The sequence below is a fragment of the Mirounga leonina genome, unplaced genomic scaffold (assembly GCF_011800145.1).
Source record: "Mirounga leonina isolate KUSES-001 unplaced genomic scaffold, KU_Mleo_1.0 Mir_125, whole genome shotgun sequence".
NCBI classification, from domain to species: domain Eukaryota; kingdom Metazoa; phylum Chordata; class Mammalia; order Carnivora; family Phocidae; genus Mirounga; species Mirounga leonina.
This window is the reverse complement of record NW_023270305.1, coordinates 68,486,681-68,508,871: the sequence shown is the minus strand read 5'-3', so window position 1 is coordinate 68,508,871 and position 22,191 is coordinate 68,486,681. Positions and strand designations below refer to the sequence as shown.

Genomic DNA, 22,191 nt, shown 5'->3' with positions numbered 1-22,191 from the left:
CTTCCTTCCTTCCTTCCTTCCTTCCTTCCTTCCTTCCTTCCTTCCTTTCTTTCTTTCTTTTGATTTATTTGTTTATTTGAGAGAGAGAGAGCAGGGGCGGGGGAAAGGGCAGAGGGAGAGAGAAACTCAAGTAGACTCTGCGCTGAGTGCAGAGCCCCACACTGGGCTCAATCTCATGATCCAGAGATCATGATCTGAGCTGAAACCAAGAGTTGGATGCTTAACCAACTGTGCCACCCAGGCACCCTTAGGCCTTTAATTTCTTTCAGCAATGTTTTGTAGTTTTCAGGGTGTAAGTCCTGTATTATTTCTTTGTTAAATACTTGGCAGAAGTCACTAGTGAAGCACTGTGGGTCTGCAGTTTTCTTTGTGGGAAGGTTTTTTTTTTTAAACCCTATAAGTTCAATTTATTTAGTGGATATGGGGTTATTCAAGTGATCAGTTCTTGAGTGAGCTTTGGTATTTTGTGTTTTTCAAGAAATTTGTCTTTTTTGTTAAATTTGTTCAATTTAGGGGCACCTGGGTGGCTCAGTCATTAAGCATCTGCCTTCGGCTCAGGTCATGATCCCAGGGTCCTGGGATCGAGCCCTGCATGGGGCTCCCTGCTCAGCGGGAAGCCTGCTTCTCCCTCTCCCTCTCCCCCTGCTTTTGTTCCCTCTCTCCTCGTCTCTCTCTCTGTCAAATAAATAAATAAAATCTTTAAAAAAATTTGTTCAATTTATTGGCATGAAGTTATACATAATATTCCCTTCTTGTCTTTAGGATCTGTAGTGATGTCCTCACAAATTTCTGATATTGGTAATTTGTATCTTTTTTTATTTTTCTTCCTGATCAGTCTAATAAGAGGTTTTTCACTTTCATTTATCTTTTTCAAATATCCAGTTTTCAGTTTCATTTCATTTCAGTTTCATTTCACGTTCTCAATTGTTTTCCTGCTTTTCATTTGATGTTGATGTATGTGAAGAGAATGTGTATTGTGCTGTTGTCGAGGAGAGTGTTCTGTCAAGGTCAATGATATCAAGTTGGTTTCTAGTGTTGCTCAAGGCTTCGATAGCTTTGATTTTCTCTCTACTTGTTCTGTCATTGAGAGAAGAGTATGAAAATAACCAACTACAGTCATAGATTTTTCTATTTCTCCTTTCAGTTCTGCCTTTTCCTGCTTCATGTAGTTTGTAGCTCTGTTATTGGCTGCACTGGTGTTTAGGACTGTTATGTTCTCATGATTCATTGGCCCAGCTATCACTGTTGATGCTTGATCTGTCTCATGTTTGGCCAGAGAAAGTGCCATAAAGTTGGCTCCTGGGTCTTTTTGACATAATCTTAGATCTTTTTATTTTTTTATTTTTTAAAAGATTTTATTTATTTATTTGACAGAGAGAGACAGAGAGAGAGGGAACACAAGCAGGCAGAGTGGGAGAGGGAGAAATAGGATCCCCACTGAGCAGGGAGCCTGATGCGGGGCTCGATCCCAGGACCCTGGGATCATGACCCGAGCTGAAGGCAGACGCCTAACGACTGAGCCACCCAGGTGCCCCTAATCTTAGATCTTTGATAGTCTTCTTGTTCCCAGCATAACAAGATATTCCAGAATACATTTTGTATTTTTCTTTCTTCAATCCTGGAATCGGCTATTCTCCTAGGAGTCTGGTTCTTTTTGCTGGGAAATGTTCTTATTTAGGAGACCACAATCTGTGTTCTAGAATCGATTGTTGCTACTCTGTGGTTATCATATTTCAAAGTCTTTTCAGTGGACAGAACTAGGAAATGCATACTTTTTAAAAAGAGAAAAATAAAGTCTGAGTTTATAGTGATATTTCCATTTAAAATTACAAAATTTATGCCATTAAATTTTATATTTAGATGTCTTTTGTCTTGTTCTGAAAATATTAGTTCTTTACAACTCTTACATAATTACTTAATTTACTTATTTGCTTTATCCTACTATGCACCCCCCCCCCCCCCACACACACGTTTCAAAATAATATTATCAGGGCACCTGGGTGGCTCGGTTGGTTAAATATCCAACTCCTGATTTCAACTTAGGTCATGATCTCAGGATTGTGAGATGGAGCCCCGCATTGGGCTCCACGCTGGGCATGGAGCCTACTTAAGATTCTCTCTCTCCCTTGCCCTCTGCCCCTCCCATCCCCCCTCATCGCATGCTCAATAAATAAATAAATAAATAAATAAATAAATAAATAATGTTATCAATATTATTTCTAACAATAAGATTATTGATTGCAGTTTAAGATTCCTTTGTGATTCCTTTTGTCCTTAATTTATATTCCAAATGCAGTATTCAAAGTATTGTGTTTTTAAAGTCAACGTAATTTTTCTGTTATGGCTTGATAAACAGTGAGGGCCATTTGATTCAGTTTGTTTTACATTTTTAGGGATTCTTTTCTTTTTCTTTTTCATTTATTTATCTAAAAAATTTACATGCTTCCAAAGTCAAAACTATAAAACAAGGTTTATTCAGAGAAGTCCAGCTTATATCCTTGTCCCTTAGTCCTGTTTCCTCCTTCTCTCTATAGGTAATATTTTGAAAATTACATTTTTGGTTATCTTTTTATTGTTTCTCTTAAAAAATACAGGCAAATACGCACTTATGTTTGTGTTCCACTTCCTTTCCTTCTTATTCAAAAGCTGTCCTATCCCTCACTGATTTCACTAACAGTATATTCTTTTTTTTCTTTCTTTCTTATTTTAAGTAGGCTCCACACCAGACGTGGGGCTAGAATTCAAGACCCTGCGATTGAGAGTCATGTGCTCCACTGAGCCGGCCAGGCACCCCTCAGTAAGAGCATATCTGAAGATCATTTTAATGTTGCAGATAGAGCTCTTCCTCCTTCCTTAGTACTCTGCTCATGTGGGCATTCCACTCCTCTACTGATGAACCCTTGGGTGGTTTTTAGTCTTCTGGTTGCAGAGATAGTGCTGCAGTGAGGAGATTTGTTCACATTGCTTGGAATTTTTGGCCAGTATACTTTTAAGATAGATTCTGGATGTGGGATTGCTGGTCCAAGGGATAGATATCTATCTATAAAATATATACAATCATGTATATAATAATTTATATATAAGATATAATGTGATATATAATTTGTGATGTTATATAATATGTTATATATAACATATAAGATATATAATCTATATCTATTTTATATACATGTGAAATTTTACAGCTGTGTGGAATCACCTTTAAAGAGGGTTTCTGAGGTGGCAATCCATGGGCACGAGGCCTCTAGAATCCATCTCCTGCAGGCAGTGGCTGAGGGGCCAGGTTGACTGAGGCTGGTGGGGCATGCGCTTGTTCTTCAGTTCCAGGGAAGCCCCCACTGAATGCCTTTCCCCCACAGCGATTTGAGGATGGGGCATTTCCTGGAGGGTCTGACATAAGGCATGGCCTGCTCGTCAGAGGCGTCCCAGCTTGCAGGGGTGGACTGAAGGCAACCCCAGATTTAGCAGAAGCCCAGGAGACTCTCCTCTCAGCCCTGCCTGGTGCTTCTGGCCTTTGACTCTGTCCTGTTGCCTTCAGCATCACCTTCTAGCCTTATAATGTTTAAAGTCACTTAAAAATATTTTTATGGGTGGCGCCTGGGTGGCTCAGTTGGTTAAGCGACTGCCTTCGGCTCAGGTCATGATCCTGGAGTCCCGCATCGGGCTCCCTGCTCGGCAGGGAGTCTGCTTCTCCCTCTGACCCTCCCCCCTCTCATGTACTCGCTCTCTCTCACTCTCTCTCTCTCAAATAAATAAATAAAATCTTAAAAAAAAAATATTTTTATGGGGCGCCTGGGTGGCTCAGTCGTTAAGCGTCTGCCTTCAGCTCAGGTCATGATCTCAGGGTCCTGGGATCAAGTCCCACATTGGGCTCTCTGCTCGGCGGGAAGCCTGCTTCTCCCTCTCCCGCTCCCCCTGCTTGTGTTCCCTCTCTCGCTGTGTCTCTCTCTGTCAAATAAAGAAATAAAATCTTTAAAAAATATATTTTTATTTAACTGATTGTTATTTTACTACCTGAATAGCCCCGAATTATTCTTAATATTTTAAAATTTTGTTCTGTCATAACCCTTTCATTCCTTTACACACCCTTTTGTTAATGAGGATGTGCTTTCCCTTTAAAACTGTGATGCCACCTTTCCCTCTGTACTTCTTTTATTTTCCTCTGAGCCTTCTTTTAACCTTTTCTTCTGAATTTATTTTTATCTCATCTATTTTCTTCTCCTTCTTTTTAAAAAAATTTTTTTTATTATGTTATGTTAATCACCATACATTACATCATTAGTTCTAGATGAAGTGTTCCATGATTCATTGTTTGCGTATAACACCCAGTGCTCCATGCAGAACGTGCCCTCCTTAATACCCATCACCGGGCTAGCCCATCCCCCCACCCCCCTTTTCTTCTCCTTCTTAATGTAAATGGTAAAACTGGATTCTCCTTACGTGTTTTTATGCTCCCTGCTGGCTGGCTGGCCCCTTTCCTCCCTCTGTGGGTTCCCTGCCTTTCCCCATCAAGTCCTTGATTCAACAACCCCTGGCCTCAAGGATCCGGGGGACTAGATGCCCCTCCTACTCCCGTCACAACGAGCTATGCATGAAGACTACAGGTGCAACTCCAAGGAATCTGGATCCTGGAGAAGAGTGGGCTGGAGAGGGATGTATGTGCTGCTTTCATGTATCTGTGAAAGGAGTAGATATACTCACTGTTGACCTAGAGGAAAGAACATGAACTTAGACTACAGCCCAAGGGTGATGACGAGAAGGAAGCACATTTATTTATTTATTTATTTTTAAAGATTTATTTATTTATTTGAGAGAGCGAGAATGAGAGAGAGCAAGCACATGAGAGGGGGGAGGGTCAGAGGGAAAAGCAGACTCCCTGCCGAGCAGGGAGCCCGATGTGGGACTCGATCCCGGGACTCCAGGATCATGACCTGAGCCGAAGGCAGTCGCTTAACCAACTGAGCCACCCAGGCGCCCCAAGCACATTTATTTTTTAAAAGGATCAGCGCCATTGAGAAATGGGGTGGGTTGGCTGGTGACGGGAGTAAGTGTCCCAGCTGCAGCAGGAGCTTGAGTCTTGCGTTGGTCGGAAGGGGGCTGAGGCTTCCAAGATCTCTTTTGGCCATAAGATCCTGAGTTCTGTTTCAGAAAAGTGACACTGTGCAGTAGACCCCATTCCCTTTTCTTCTGGTTACAACATACCGCGCCCCTCAGCACAGCTGAGCACTCGGCCAGTCACGCCCAATCAGCTCAACTGCACGCTGGTTGGCTCGGAGATGGGCATGTGACTCCGAGTGAGCCAATCAGAATTTCTATCTCGAGGTGGGTTGGTTGGTTTGTTGAGAGAGAGAGAGAGAGAGAGAGAGAGAGAGAGAGAGAGAGCACCCACAAGCAGCGGGGAGGGGCAGAGGGAGAAGCGGACTCCCAGCTGAGCAGGGAGCCCATGGGACTCGAGCCCAGGACCCTGGGATCATGACCTGAGCCGAAGGCCGATGCTTAACCGACTGAGCCACCAGGCGCTCTTCTATCTTGAGTTATCTGGGAAGAATCGTTTTCTCTTTCTGTTTAGAAACATAAAAAAATATAAATCCAGAACTTCCTGCTGTCCCCGGAAGGTCTCTTTCTAGCAGGCATCCTCCTAGCTGAGGATTTGGCCTGGGAGAATGAAGGCTACATTTAATGAGACCTGGAGAAGAGATAGAGAGGTCTGGAAGTGTTTGTGTCTCTGATAAGATAAGCTTCACAAGTCCTCCTTCTGTGGTTTGATTGTGTGTGCCAGAAAAATGCCCCCCCCCCTTTTTAAGAGTATTTTTTTTGTTTTATTTTATTTATTTATTTATTTATTTATTTATTTATTTATTTATTTATTTATTTAAGGTTTTATTTATTTGAGAGAGGGCAGGAGTGAGTGGGGGAGGGGCAGAGGAAGAGGGAGAGAGAATCCCAAGCAGACTTCACCGCTGAGTGGGGAGCCAGATGTGGGGTTCCATCCCATGACCGTGAGATCATAACCAAAGCGGAAACCAAGAGTCCCATGCTTAACCAGCTGAGCCACACAGGTGCCCCCAAAAGTGCCCTTTTGCATTAGCCTGTGAGGCTTGGGTTTCTGCCACTTGTAACAATGACTGATGCTATTGTTATTGTACAAAACAGCATTTTACATTGATGGCCAATTTTTCAAATTTCTTAATAATGAGATTTCCTTTCAGAAAGAAAAGGCAGCATCCATTTCTAGCTGAACTAAAATTTACTGTAATCTTTCACACTATGAAGCTGGCCTGGGGATAGAGTTAATAGATGTTTCCCTGTGCCTTTGTACAAAGCCCAGCCCTATCAGCACACCCATCTCCTCCACCAAGATGACTCATTCAAAGCACAGCACGGGAGCTTTCCCCTCCCAAACCTGCTCCTCCCCTAGTCTTTCCCATCCCACAAAATGTCTCTTTCATCCATTCACCTGGGTTCTAAGTGAAACACTTAGGAGGCAGCCTTCCTTGTACCCCTTTGCTCCCCCATATCTAATCCACCAGCAAGTCTGTATCTCCCTCCATCCCTGCTGTCCATCTGCACTTCCTGTCATCTCCTGCTTGGACTATTGCAGCAGTCTCTTAACTGACTCCCTACTTCCACTTCCTTTTTTTAATTTTATTTTTAGTTTTAGATTTTATTTATTTATTAGAGACAGAGAGGTGAAGGGCAGAGGGAGAAGCAGACTCCCTGCTGAGCAGGGATTCCGGGATCATGACCCGAGCCAAAGGCCCTCCCTACTTCCACTTCTTACCCTCTCCAGTCCCTTCTTTACACAGAAGCCCAAGTGAGCTTTCCTTTTATATTTTAAAGATTTTTAATTTTTAAGTAATCTCTACACCCAACATTGGGTTTGAACTCACAACCCTGAGATCAAGAGTCACACACTCCACTGACTGAGCCACCCAGGTCCCCCACCCCCAAGTGAGCTTTTAATAACACGAATCAGATCCTATCATTTTCTTGCTTAAAATCATTGACGGCTTTCCATTGCATGCAGAATAAAATGCAAAGGCCTGCAGAGGTCCAGAAGGCCCCATATGCCTGAACTGGCCCCTGCACACCTCCCGATCCTCAGCTCCTGTAGCTCTGTCCCTGCTTGCTATGCTCTAGTCACTCTACTCTTTCTATTCCTTGTTTCCGCCTCGGGGCTCTTCCTTCTCCTGGAACACCTTCGTCCAAATCTTGGGGTGGCTAGCTCCTTAACCTTCAGGGCTCAGTCAAATATCACCTTCTCAGAGATGCCTTTGAACGTGGTATGGTACTGTTTACTCCTATATATAGTGTTTACTACTATTTTCACTATCTAAAATTATTGTGCTTAAATGCAAGTGGCAGTTGTTTCTTTTCCATCATTAGGATGTACATTCAGAGGCCAGGCCAACAAGTGCTCAACAAGTCCTTAGTGAATGAATGGAAGGATCATAGAGGAGCAACACACGGCAGCCTGTGGAGCTGGGTAGGAATGGGTCCCGCTGCTGTTGGTTTGCTTTGCAGATCCTGGTCCAGAGCCTGGTTTTTAGAAAGTTCTTTGGAGTCTTTCCAAGGTCTTGTCACTGCGTGTGTCATGTCTCAGGCTTCCTGTCTAGTTGGTGAGTAGTGTTCCCACCAGGAGCCCAGTAAGAAAACACAGAGAGTGCTGGGGTGGGGTGGCCACTGGTGTTCACAAGCATCACTGAGGGGAGAGTTATAATGCGGATTCCTGGGCCCAGCGAACCGGACTGTGAAGCAAGGTAAGGAGGGGGCGACCGACTCATCCAGGTTGGCCAGGGACATCCCCACCTTTAGTGCTGAAGGTCCCTCACTCTGAAAACCCCTAGCCCCTGGCAAACCAGGCGGCTTGGTCACCCTAAACGAGATGTTTCCGAGAGAGGCAAAGAGTGTCGGATGAAGGAGCTCAGAATGCTTTCTTGGAGCTGCTGAGGTAGAATCGTTTCCCATCCTAGGCTTTGGGTTTTGACTGTCCCCTCAACCCTGCCTTTGAGTAAGTCCGGGTTCTCCAGGCGTCAAGCCCGGGCAGAAAGGAAAGGAAACTGTTGTTTCTTGAGCCCCTGCGGAGAGCCAGCCCCTACTCTAGGGCCTTTATTACCTAATATATTCCTTGGCAGCCTTTTTACTGCCCCCATTTTAGAGGCAGAACACTGAGGTTCATGAGGTTAGGTAATTACCTGAGCTCAGACATCCGCTGAACAGGTCTCCCTGACACAGAAACCCAGGCCCTTTCTAGGTGTTTTGCTTTGTGTATGGGTGTGTGTGTGTCAGAGATGTGGCTAGGACCTCAGTTTGGCAGTTGTCCCTCAATCCTCAGGGACGGGGCTCTCCTGGGATCTAGGGAAGACCCCAAGGACTGGACAGTGGAATAGTTAAGGAAGAGGCCCCTACGTAGGAAGGTTCTTTGGGCTGGCTCTGGCCTGGCTGCACGTGTGGCAGTCTACCACGAGGTGGCGCTGTGGCTCTGCCTTAGGAGGCTCCCCCCAGCACTGCCCTGGTGCAGAGCCAGCCGCAGGACCAGCCACTGAGCTTTATTTAATCTGCAGCCTGCAGGCAACCTGGGGCCTGTCCATAGCTTTCTGTCTTGCCTGGACTCTGGCAGACCAAGAAGAGAGGGCAGAGAAGGTCAGGAGGTCGGTCAGGAGAGGAGGAGGCTTGGGCCAATGCAGAGTCCTGGCAGTGAGGGTGACCGGTGAGCACTGCTCTCAGGAGGAGGGTAGAGGTTGCTGTTACTGGAACTAAGGGGTTTATAACACCGGCCCAAATCATCTCCCAGGGTGCACAAAACACATCAGGACAAGTGGACTCGCTCCATGGTGGGAGGGTGGTGTGGGGCTTGGGCTGAGAAGAGGCACCTTTTCTGTCCCACAGACTGTTTTGGCCAAGGGAACGCCTCGGCTGGAAGGGCTGGGAGGCAGAGATGGCCTGGGGGCCCCCAAGCTGGGGGCCTTCTGGGCCAGTCATCTGCCTGTCTGCCCCCTGCTGACCACAGGACATCCTCAGTGGGGGCCATAGAAACGGTCCCCATCTGTCCTCCAGGAGCCCTCACCATTGGGGAAAATGGCTTCGAGGACGCCGGCCCTTCGAGGACCCTCATCACCTATTTTGTATATAAGGACTCGGGCCTTCTAGATTCTTGTCAAGAAACATTACCACAACACACTTTTCAAAGCCCACGCCAGAGCCAGGTGGTGACTTGCTGTGTACCGACTGCCTAACAGCGGGCTTGGCCTGCATGCTGATGTCAGCCTGTGACGTCGTGTCTGCACCATGAGGCCACACATGTGTCCTCAGGGCCTTGGCATGGGGGAGTTGAGCAAAGCTCGCCGAGGGCAAGAGCAGAGCATCACTGTGGCGAGTGGGAGAGCATCAGGAGGGCTTCAGGAAAGAGGGGTGCTTGGCAGTGAGACAGAAGCAGAGGGTGGGGGCTGCTTTACAATTTTGCCTTTCCCTGGTCTCCGGGCAGGGTGCTGTGACAGGAATTCCCCTTAGGAATTTTTTTTTTTTAAGATTTTATTTATTTATTTGACAGAGAGAGACACAGCGAGAGAGGGAACACAAGCAGGGGGAGTGGGAGAGGGAGAAGCAGGCTCCCCGCGGAGCAGAGAGCCCGATGCGGGACTCAATCCCAGGATCCCGGGATCATGACCTGAGCTGAAGGCAGTCGCTTAACCAACTGAGCCACCCAGGCGCCCAGGAATTTTTTTTAATATTAAATTTTCATTCCTCAACTCTTCACATGGAATCAATTAAAATATTTTGTTTCATTTATATTTAGAGTGTCATCCCCCCTCCTGTTTAATTTGGTAGGTAATATACTCACAGGGTCAAAATTCAGAGGTTCCAAATAAGTCACCTTTTCCTGTTTAAGATAGAAACAAACAGCCTGATGTTCTCAACAGAAAAGCAGCAAGGACATTAAAAGACAATTCATGGGGAAAAATGTGTTAAGGTGTCAGCCTTGTTGTGGCACAAACCCTTCCCAGTGAATCAGGACAGGCACTGGTCAGGGCTTCCCTGGTCGCCTGCCTGCCCTTGTGGCATTTCAGAAAACGGAGCCGAAGCGGCCGAAATGATCCATGCGGTAATGAGCGTGTGGAATCCTTAGGAAACGGAAGCCCTGTGGGCATATGTCAGGCCCTGAGCCAATGGCCGGGCTGCCAGTACTGCCTGGCACATGGGTCCCAGCAGGAAGATTACATGCCCCCTCCCTCCCTCATACCATCTCCCTTCAGGCTGGAGATGGCCCTTTCAGCGTGCATATGAGGGCCCCTCTCATGCCCCGGGGCACCCTCGTCTGAGCACTGAGGAGGGGACACAGCTCTTGGTTGGGAGGCTGGAGACCAAATGCCTTCAAGCCATCCCCGGTAATGTGACTTTAGATGGCATTTGTCTCTTTCTTGGGCATGTTTCCTCATCTGTAAAATGGGATGGTGATCTTGCTCCAATCTGCAGACCAAATGGCCAAATGAAGGAATAGGTGGGACGCTGTTCTGGAAAAAGGGAAGTGAATCATTTGAGTGCAAGACTCAGCAGTGGTTTCACCCAAGGCAAGCGGCACATGGCTCCACAGCTGGGCTGTCTCTCTCCCGGGCTCCAGCAGGTGGCAGCACCGCCCTCCCCGTGTGCGGATCCCTCCTCCTCCCCCCGCCCCCCTCTACACCCCCTCCTACCAGGCACCATGTGTAGGACCTTGGACCTCACTCAGTTCACACCCCATAGTCCCACCTTCCCCCGGGGGAACGAGGGATCTGAGCGGCCTCTGAGAAAGCGGCCAGGGCTGGCAGCCCAAATGCCCTGGACAGGAAGGGCCTGGAAAGAGAATTAGAACCTTGTTCTTTCCCTCAGAAAAGCACAGACAAGCCAGGAGGTGGGGAGCTGGTGTGCATGAGCCCAAGAAGGCTGATGCGTGCACTTGGGTGGAAGGGCGACCTTGTCCTGCTCTGCCATGACCCCGTCCCCCACGAGGCAACTTAGGATCCAGAGGCCAGGACTTGTCCTCTGCCGGGGTCATTGTCTTTAGTTGGAAAGGCCAGCTGGCATATGGGGGGGGCGGGGCGCGGGGTAGAGGTGGGCGGGTCCTCTATTTTTGTGTGTGCAACAGGGTTGAAAATTTAACTCACACTTCAGTTCATCTGTGCAGAAAAGAAGTAATTTATTTATTCATCTCTAACGAAATCTGGCCTTTCTCCCAACACCTACCTGATGACTAGGGAGAAAACCAATGAAATAGTCAACTTGATTTTAACCAGGGCCTGATGGTTTAGCTTGTCCTGTTCGGGGATGGTTTGTTTCTCTTGGAGGAAGTGCTCAGTTCTCAGACCACCTTCCCGAGCTTCTGCCACCAAGACGGTGTCAAGGCGTGTGGACACACAAGAGCAGCTCCTGTGGCACTGGGTGGCAGCAAGGAGTTGTCCAGGGTGTGGTGTCCTCTGGGTTCCCAGCAAGGTCTCTTGTCCCCGGGCAGCCATGGATTGCACCTGAAGCTGAGCTTATGTAACTCTTGGTCTGGTCCCTCTTTGTCTGCCCAGGGCCTCGGCATGTCCCCGGCTGACCAGCCTGCTGCACCTGGTTCATCCCCGCTGCCTCCGGCAGGGCCTCCCAGTGATCCAGCAGTGTTACCTCTCCTCCTGTGGCATCTCCTCATTGTGCCACCAGGGTCCTGGCTGGCCTGCTGGCTCACAACGTGGCAGCCAGCCCGGTGGCAACTGAGGTTGGCTTGTGAAGCCCAACTACTGAGGCTGATTCCTCCGCTTTCGCCCGGGAGCCCTGGTGTCAGAGGCGGAGGCCGGGCCAGTTCAGAGCAGCCTGGGATGCTGTTCCTCCCAGAGTTCCAAAGGGAGAAGGGGACAGGGGCCCCTCCCTGGGGTTCCTTCTCTGGAGCAAAGCCAGATGGGACTGCTTCATTTTCCTCCCAGGCCCTTCCTGCTGTCCCCTGGGCAGGAAGGAGAGGGCCAAAGCCCTTTCTCCTCTGGCCTGGGCAGCTGTTACATAAAACACTATGGTCACACCCAAGAAGGAGATGAAGGAAGGCATCCAGAAACTGCGCTCTTAAAAGAATAGCCTGGTTCAGAAGACTTTTGACCTAACAGAATCTTATTTTGCATGTCAGATGACAAACATTACAGCATTTTTTTTTTTTCCTGTTCATTCTGCCTACATCAAACCTTCATCCTTGTCTCTCTTCAGGCAGAGATGGATGCCTCAGGCCAAGGAAGATGAAGGTCACGAACTCATGAGGGCAAGAAAGAAAAGCACATTCATCCATTTGCAAATATACTTTTATGCTTGAAATGTTACCCTGGACAATGGAAGCAAAGGAACCATGACAGGTAAAATGTGAAGACTTTCTCCACAGGCAGAATCCGCTATCTTGCCTTCATCTCTCACACAGCTAACTCAGGAAGGGGGGCTCACTGGGCGGGGCTGAGAGGCCACGCCCACAGGTCCTCACTGGCGCCTGTGGCTGGACACAGCTCAGCTGCTCACATTTGCGTGTGTTTGCACGTGCATATCTGTAGAACTCTTAGAGCAGTGAGTGCCTGACACAGTAAGCATGCAATAAATGCCAGTTGTCATCATCACTGGGTGCACCGGAAGTTCTCAAACACACCGAGACACAGACACCCAGATGTGGACCTTCTCATACTCAAAGACCTACAGACGCCCATAAATCTTTACATGGGAGCGCTTGAATCTACGTTTGCACACGTGGATACGGTCATACAAGGTCATGCTGGCAAACGCCTATTGGAAATTTACTACCTATTGGAAATTTAGTAGGTGTTGTTCTAGCATGCATGAGGGTTCAAGCAATGGAATCCTTACAACAACTTTGTGCATTAGTATTGTTATTTATCCCAATTAACAGGTGGGTGAATTGGGTCACATAGAGGTGACGGCTCAAGGTCATATGGCTAGTAATTGGCGACGTTGGGATTCAAGCCTAGGCAGTCTGGCCTCAGAGCCTGCACACATGGCTGCCTGCTGTTCCTCTGTCTTTCACACAGATGCCCCAGGCTCAATCACAGATCCTCCCACAGATGTGAGGAAACCTCTACATATAGGTAGATGCACTTCCATAGTCGTAAGACACTTGGCAAGGCATGGAATCCCTGCAACATGCATGCTGAACCGTGGCTCTGAACCTTGCAGAACCTTCTAGCCTTCTGAGTCAGTGGCCTAATATGATAGTTCTCAGGGAGTGAGCTTTCAAATGGCTCCAATACAGCACCTGCTATAGTGGACGTGGGTTCACAGCCCCCACCCATTTGGGGCTCTCAGCATGGTTTGGGAGAGGAGGCCAGACTTGCCTTCACCTCCAAGGGCTAAATCACATTTTGGCCTTCCCTGAGATCTCAGGTCCCTTGGCCTCCTTCCACCCTCTTGTCCTTTGTGAGTGTGGGATACTGCCCTGGACCATGGTCTTAACTCCTCTGTGCTTGCCCAAGCCTGGCTCTTGTTCTTCACCTCCATCCCAGGGACAGCCCTACTAGAAGCTTTGAGGTGGGCCCAACTGGGGAGTCCCCTGGGCTTCTTGGGCCTGGGATAGAGCTCTCTGCAAATGGGGAGGGCAAGGAGGCTCAACCAAGCCCCAGGGGCTGCCTCTCCTTGGCCCCTTGTTGATGTGGACACTGTGCTGGATGTGGGCTTTTGTCCAGGACCAGGCTTGGGCGGGGGGTGAGCAATCATTGTCCCAGAATGTTAGAGCAACTGGGGACTTTGAGTATCTAGTCCAGCCCCCTCATTTTATAGACCAGAAACAGTCTCTGAGATGGGAAGGGATGTGCCTGAGGTCGCCCTGCAAATCTTCAACCTCAAGTCTTAACTTCAAGTCCAATGTTCAGTGTGTCATAGGATGAGGCTCCGTAGGGGGGAAGATAAGGCTTCCTAAGTGTAAAGAAATCCAGGACAAACCAGAGTCACTGGCATCCAAAGTCACATTTCCTTGCCTTGGGTGGCAATTTTAATCTGGACCCAAGGAGACCTTTTAAAAAATATTTTGGGGGGCGCCTGGGTGGCTCAGTCATTAAGCGTCATTGAGCGTCTGCCTTTGTCTCCCGGGGTCCTGGGATCAAGCCCCATGTCAGGCTCCCAGCTGGGCTGGAAGCCTGCTTCTCCCTCTCCCACTCCCCCTGCTTGTGTTCCTTCTCTCGCTGTGTCTCTCTTTGTCAAATAAACAAATAAAGTCTTTAAAAAAGAAAATAAAAAATAAAAAATATTTTGGCTGTTGCATGGGCGACACCTCTGTTCCTGGCCAGGGCACTAACTCTGAGCCACATGAAGATTTCCGGCCTGAAGAGATCTGAGTACTCCTTAATGCATCTGCATTTAACCGAGAAACAACGCTCACGGAAGTCTGCATTTACCCCATCTTTCTCCTGGACTGTTTTCTCTGCTGGCAGCCATTAACCTTAGCACTTCCCCTGTGCCAGGCTCTGTTCTTAGCACTTTACCTGTGTTACTCATTTAATCCTCTCAACAGCCCAGTGGGGCAGGTATGTCATCATCATCCATCATCATCATCATCATCATCCCAATTTTACTGATTAGGAGACAGAGGTACAAAGGGATTAGGTAATTTGCCTGAGGCCTCCAGGTTAGAAAAGGGTAGAGCGAGGACTCAAAACCAGGGAATGCCCCCTCCACACTGGAGCTGTGAGCCTGTGCTCCAGCATAAGGGTTAGCCATGCTCCTCAACTGCTCCCCTAGAAAGATCTGAGAGTCTCATGCCAGAGACCCCCTATACCAGCAAGGAGAGCCCAGGCAGGTAAAGAGCTGCACCCAGGCCCCAGACATGTGTAGTCTTGGGACCAGATCATCTGCTGCACCAGCCCTGCAGAATTGAGACATAGGTGTGATCCTGGTCACACACATGTCCGGCTCTCCTGGTCTTCAAGAAGATCCACAGCTCCTGCCACCTCCTCGACTCAACCTCCTTGTCCCCTCTTCTCTTCTCCCCACTTGACACTTTTAACGAAAATGCGGACAGATCTTTTTCACCTTAATTTTGCAAAGAAAAGATGAGGGTTTTTCAGATATAATTCTTGGAAGGAAACTATGCGGTAAGGGAAGCACATTTGCGATTGTAAAAATGATCGATGTAGAAAGCAGGAATCTCAGATACTCATTAGTAACAAATTCTGACTCAGTTTGACTGTAGATCCCTCCTGGCCTAGCGCTGGGCCTGGACCTGAACCTGGGGGCCTTGGAAGGATGGGATGCTCCCCAGAATAAGTCAGGTTTCAGGACAACTCTGGGGATGGGTTTAGCTCTGTGGTGTTCCCGCACCTGGTCCCAGGCCAGCCCAGGCCATTTAAGTTTGGCCAGTGGAGCAGTGATTGGCTCTGCAGATGGGTCAGGTGGGCTTCTCAGCACCCCACTCCACCCCACCTCACTCCCCCCCGCCCCCGACCCCATGATCCTCTCTGGTCTTTTCTGGGGTGGTTGCTCGGGTGTTCCTTCTGGCCCAGTTACGTATCCAAGTTCCCTTCTGGCTATTGTGGTACCTCTGCTGCTCCCCCTTGGTCAGGCACCTGTTATATTGGTTCTGGTGAAACCAGAGGCCCACAGACCACATGTCTAAATATGTAAAAGTTATAAGTCAAGCTAACAAACTCTTCATTGAAATATGTTCTACCCTTCAACCTTTACGAGTTTACCTTCAAAATGATAAAATTGAAACTACATATATAGTTATGATTTTTTTTTAAAGATTTTATTTATTTATTTGAGAGAGAGAGAATGAGAGAGAGCACATGAGAGGGGGGAGGGTCAGAGGGAGAAGCAGACTCCCCGCCGAGCAGGGAGCCTGATGCGGGATTCGATCCAGGGACTCCAGGATCATGACCTGAGCTGAAGGCAGTCGCCTAACCAACTGAGCCACCCAGGCGCCCCTATAGTTATGATTTTTATATGACTGAAAGTTTGCAAAATATTGAAGACAACTGAATGAAATGATTATTAAGTACACCACGGGTTCTGTGGAAGGGCCAGTGATGTTTGGATGAATAATACAATAAAGACATTAATAATTCATATATTAGCATGTATTTGTTCTTTGAAATTTATTTTCTTGCCTTAATTTCAGCAGAATCAGTCATCATGCTTTATAATAGAGAACTCATAGTTTGTGTTCTAGTGAACAGTAATGACCTACAGGATTAAAAACAAAGTGTGATTGTGTTCAGAGTTGTTTTACCTAGCTATTGCCATGTAACAAAACCCTCCAAAGCTTGGTGGTTTAAAGCAATATTTTTTTCTTTAAAGATTTTATTTATTTATTTGAGAGAGAGAGAATGAGAGACAGAGAGCATGAGAGGGGGGAGGGGCAGAGGGAGAAGCAGACTCCCTGCCGAACAGGGAGCCCGATGTGGGACTCGATCCCGGGACTCCAGGATCATGACCTGAGCCGAAGGCAGTCGCTTAACCAACTGAGCCACCCAGGCACCCGGTTTAAAGCAATATTAAAGATGATTTTATTATCTCTCATGGTCTGTGGGTTGACCAGGCATAGCTGAGCATCTCCTCTGCTGCTTTGCTTGGAAATTCTCATGTGGCTATGGCTAGCTAGTGGATGGGGCGGGAATCATCAAGAGGCTCAATTTGGGTGCTGGGACGGCTGGCCCTTTCCTTCTTTTCCTATAATCCTTGGGTCCTTCTCTGTCCACATGATCTCTCTAGTAGGATAGCTAGACTTCTCAGATGGTAGCAGGATTCCCAGAAGCGAGTATTCCAAAAAGGAAGAAGAAGAAGCTAAAGTCTACGTCCAAAACTTACACAACATATATTCACCGTGTCCTATGTGTTAGCATGAGTCACGGCCCAGCTTCAGTGTGGGAGGACCACACAGGGTCCGCAGACCACGTAAATACCAGGAGGTTTGCTCACTGGGGCCTTCTTTGGAGACCAGCTACCACAGTGTTGGAAGGGAGTTTTGTAACAAAAACTTAAAACCTGCGGCATTTGCTTTGGGACAGAAAACAAATGGGGGGCAGGAGCTGAAGAACCCTGGGGAGAATATTATGGAGGTCCTGAAACATGGTGAGGAAACTGTTATTGGAGGCTGGAGAAAAGGGGACATAAGCCATTCACTGGCAGAATTATGTGAGACCATCCCCTATAGTAATGGGGAAAATAGAAAGGGTGCCTATGAACTTGTGACATGTCTAAGGCCAGTTCCAAGCAGAAAGTTGTAAGTGCTAATTAGCTTCTTCCAGACGGCTCTGATAAAATAGGAAAAGGTCAAGATGAACTAAAGAAGTTATGGAGCAGGATTAGTAAATCTAAGGAGGCCCGGTCTATATTCCAGCCAGCAAAAGGCTCAAAAAGCAAGGCCTGGCCTCAGGGCAAAGAAAATCCTGGGTGCTGCCAATAAAATGTGTTCTCAGGTAGAGTCAAAGGTGTGCCTGTAGGACCCTCTGTCAAGACCTTAGAAATATTTAAGGGCATGTCTTTAGACCCTTTGGATACACACCAGGACTTATAAGAATGTAAGGGGGTACCTCTTCGGTCCTCTCTGCTGAGCAATAGGACTGAACTGAGAATCTCACCACAACCTCACAAGTGCCTTAAAGTGAGAGGGGCCTTTTCTTTAATGGAGTAGGATTTAATTTGGTATATAAGAAACCCACATATTTAAAAATTTTTTTTTTCAGCTTGGATCGAAAGGGACAGAGACTGTTCAAAATGAAGAGTCCTTTTTTTTTTTTTTAAAGATTTTATTTATTTATTTGACACAGAGAGAGAGAGGGAGAGAGAGCACAAGCAGGGGGAGCTGCAGAGGGAGAGGGAGAAGCAGGCTCCCCGCTGAGCAGGGAGCCCAACTTGGGGCTCGATCTCAGGACCCAGGACCCTGGAGTCATGACCTGAGCTGAAGGCAGACGCTTTACTGACTGAGGCACCCAGGCGCCCCCGAAGAGTCCTTTGTAATGGGCAAGAAACAGGTTGAGAAGTCAATTTGGCTATAAACGCTGACCATTTCTTCTAGAAAACGAAGGTTAACTCAGAGTATGGCCAAGAGCCACAGACACCCACTCACAGAGAACAGGACTAGCCCCTGATTAAGGAATTGGCTTAATTTCAGAATTGCTCTCTGCACAAGCTTGTTCCCCTTTTTGAATGAGAGTGTCTAATGCAGTTATCCTGTGTCTACCTCCTTACTGTTTGTGGGGTTTGGCGGAGGGAGACAACTCGTTTCTTTTTTTCACAGACCTTCAAGTCAAGAAGAGCCATCTCCAAGCACCCACACCCGAGGGGCCTCCTCTGCTCCGGACCTGATGTAGATGTGGAAGTCCTGGATGAGACTTCGGGGGGCCTTGGGGGTCAGTGTACAATCATTCGGATGTGTGAAGGATGTGATTCATCGGGGGCGGGGGCGGAGCACAGAGGGCTAACCTTCAAAGCTAGCCCCCAGTGAAAACCACCTCTCCTGGTATTCATGACCTCGTGCAGGCCTCTCTCTGGAATCTGCGTCGTCCCTGTGACTCACTTTGGCCAATAGAAAGCAATGCCTGTGATGCCGCGTGATTTCTGAGGACAGCGCATAGGGAGCCTTTTGGCTTCCACCTGGGTCTCTTACAACGCTTTTTCTGGAACAAGCCAGGCATCGTGTAAGAAGTTGGTTTCTTCTGAGACAGATGCTATGGAGAGGCCAAGCTAGCCATGTGGAAAAGTCACAGGAGAAAGCAAGATGGTCCACCAGACTCTGCTTGTTCCAGCCGTCCCAGCTGAGACCAGCTCTGAGAGTCAGGATGCTGCCATCTTGGCCGTACAGCCCAGCTGAACCTGCATTTGACTCTCAACCTTGCCACGGTTTGACTGCAACCACGTGAGACCCCTACCCCTGGCCACCAAGTGACCCCCGAGCCAGTCAATCCACAGAACTGTAAGAGATAAAAAGAATTTCTTTTCAGCAACTAAACTTTGGGCTTTGATATACGGCAATAGATAACTGAAACAGTAAAAAATATTATGTGCGTTTTAATTTAAAAAATGCAAATTAAATTGTAAAAGATCAAAACATTTTCATATAAGTTTTTACCAAGTTATTTTTCTTTAAAATATTCAAAATTATCTATTAAAATTAAAAGGCAAATGTAACCAATACTATAACTTACGCATTTTATCTAATACAAAAATTTCAATCAAATATTTAAATGAAGCTGAATTTTTTAAGTCTTGCAAATTTATTACAGCTTAGTAAAAATTTTTATAAAAATAAAATCCTAGGGGCGCCTGGGTGGCTCAGTCTTTAAGCGTCTGCCTTCGGCTCGGGTCATGATCCCGGGGTCCTGGGATCGAGCCCCGCATCGGGCTCCCTGCTCTGCGGAAAGCCTGCTTCTCCCTCTCCCACTCCCCCTGCTTGTGTTCCCTCTCTCGCTCTGTCTCTCTCTGTCAAATAAATAAATAAAATCTTAAAAAATAAATAAATAAAATCTTATAGTTGTTCCATGTCTGTCTAGTTGCCAATGTAAAGAATCAGTCTCATGCTTTATGCATGTTATATCTTGACCTCCATATGTGCAAATGTGAGAGAATTATGAATTATTTATACTGGAAAGTGTTCTGCGGCTGCCATGTACAATTGTAACGTTGCTAATCTGTGAGACCTTTGGAACCCCAAAGAAAAGCAAGAAAATGCATGCTTGCCACCCCTGAGACAAGCCACTTCTATTACCTTCTTGCTCTGTAAGAGGAAGGATTTGAGAAATTCATCTGTCTCCCCTCTAAGTGCTCCCACCATTCGATCCTCCAGAGCAGCAGGGCCGTGGCTGTGTCAGCAGGTCCACGACCCACACGTTTTTATAGCATCTGAACACGGTCTCCTCTTGACTGAAGGACACGACGCAAATGCTGGGGAGAAGCATTTCCCTGGGGCCTGGATGGCGTTACCCGGGAGCGTGGATGTTTAGGGTCAGAGATCATGCTGTGCTCACACCGAGTGCCCTCTCCGCAGGGAGGGAGCTGTCGTGTTCTCTGAGTATGTGCATGCACGTGCGTGCGTGCGTGTGCACTCATGTGCATGTGCACGTGCGTGCGTGTGCACGTGTGTGCACTCATGTGCACGTGCGTGCGTGTGCACGTGTGTGCATTCATGTGCACGTGCGTGCGTGCGTGTGTGTGTGTGTGTGAAATGTGGGTCCTCTGAAGAGTGGGGCTCGAACAGCGGCAGGTTGCGTCCACTGATAAGGCTGCTACTGTTCCCGGCCATCCTGTGCGGGTCTGGCAGACGCCTCTTGTGCCTCTCGCCTGAAGTCCTATGGAACTCTGACCCTTGGGTGCCTCGTTCTTATTCTGATTTAGTTCTTCGGTTTGAAACATTCCCTAGGCCGTCATTGGCCTGGTGTATCAGTTGAGATGTCATCAGCTGCAAGGGGCAGAAGACCCATCCAAAGAGGCTTAAACAGAAAGGGAATATGGTGGCTCCCATAAGGGCACGGAGAGAAGGCTCAAACTTCGTTGTCAGGGGTGGGGGCTGGGGAGCACCCTGTGATCGGCAGACAGCCCACTAGGACGTCTAGCGTCGGGAGGGTGGGCGAAGCGTGCGTGGTCCCCCAAGGATGGGAGGTCACCGGAAGGCACCATGCCCTCCACACCTGGTTATAACCGTTTGCGAAATTCAGCTCTCCGTCTCTTGCTCTGGGCACCTGGGCCTGATTTCTCAAGCAGCGCCGGTGGGAGGGACTGTTTTCCCGACACTGGCTGCTGGCTGCGGCAGATTCTTCACCCACTCCCGCATCCCTCGCCAGGCCCCCGGGGGAGGTGTGACAATCAGCCGCAGAGCAGAAGGGACTGGGCCCAGGGAGGGCAGAGGCTTTCTGGGTGCGCTTCACCTTTTCCTCAGGTCTGCTTGAACACTCAGGGCCCCCGCCAGGGACGGCTCCCCCAGAATCGTATTGCTGCAGGTGTGCACGGCAGAAATGTCTGCACAATAAACAGCAAAGACACGTTGCTACCAGGCAACTGGGGGCGGGGGGTGGGGCGTTCCTCTCCCCCGGGCTCTACTGACAGGCTCTCCATGGCTGGAGACCCGATGGACGGGCTCTCATAACATTTCATCTCACACAGCCGTTCCTCCAGTGCAATCCCCCAGAAGCCTGGCGAGTAGGACAGATCACCCTTCCCGAGGCCCCAAAGGGGCTCTCCCCCTGGATTCGCTTTCCACTCAGCCTCCCAGATGAATGTGGCTGCAGCCCCGTCCTCCCTGCTCCCGGTGTTTTCTGACACACGCTCTCATTGCTTCTTGGAGGCGGCTGGAAGCCGTCGGCGCCCCGAGAGCAAAGAAAAGAGGGGCTGGGCAGCGCAGCTTCGAGGCCGCTCACTCTGCTCGAGAGGGTGCACGGCCTGCTAGCAGTGCGTTTGTGGGTGTGTGAGGACCACGCCTGGGGCCAAGACCTCCTGACCCCCTGCTCTGGTCTGGTCCTCTCCCAGCTTCTCTGTCTCCCTCTCCTTCTCTCCTTCCTCCTCCTTAGATCTCCCCGCAGCCCTCTGCCCTTCTCTCTTCCTGCGCACGCTCTTTCTCTCCCCAACTGAGATGGGGTTGATTGAACAAACCTTAGTACATCCGGACTATGAACATTGTAAGCCAGATGATGGTTTTAAGAATGTTCATTGTGGGGGCGCCTGGGTGGCTCAGATGGTTAAGCGTCTGCCTTCGGCTCAGGTCATGATCCCAGGGTCCTGGATCGAGTCCCGCATCGGGCTCCCTGCTAGGTGGGGAGCCTGCTTCTCCCTCTGCCTCTGCCTCTCTCTCTCTCTCTCTCTGACTCTCATGAATAAATAAATAAAACATTAAAAAAAAAAAGAAGAATGTTCGTTGCGGGGGGCTCCTGGATGGCTGAGTTGGTTAAGCGTCTGACTCTTGGTTTTTTGGCTCAGGTCATGATCTCGGGGTCTTGAGATCGAGCCCTGCGTTGGGCTGCACACGGGGCGTGAAGTCTGCTTCTCTCCGTCCTCCCTCTTCACGCAGGCACACACACTTTCTCTCTCTCTCTCAAGTAAATAAATAAATCTTTTAAAGAATGTTCTTTGGATGAGACTACCTACAGAGAATCTCAAGGGCATTTTATAGGCAGTATGAGCTCATTGTTCTGATCTCCAACCGCCCCCCCCGCCCCCAACCAAGCGACAGAGCAAATCACACAACACAGAGTCATACATATAACACCATAG

At 48.4% G+C, this 22,191-nt stretch overlaps 1 long non-coding RNA gene across 1 annotated transcript in view; it reads left to right on the top strand.

Annotated features, from left to right (window-relative positions):
- The window catches only part of LOC118008203, a 25,971-nt gene extending 6,729 nt beyond the window's left edge, over window positions 1–19,242 (top strand). Inside the window, exons 2-3 of the long non-coding RNA XR_004678612.1 lie at window positions 12,208–12,350; window positions 18,230–19,242. This is a non-coding gene — a long non-coding RNA (uncharacterized LOC118008203). The remainder of the gene's footprint in view (window positions 1–12,207; window positions 12,351–18,229) is intronic.
- Window positions 19,243–22,191: the final 2,949 nt, after the last annotated feature.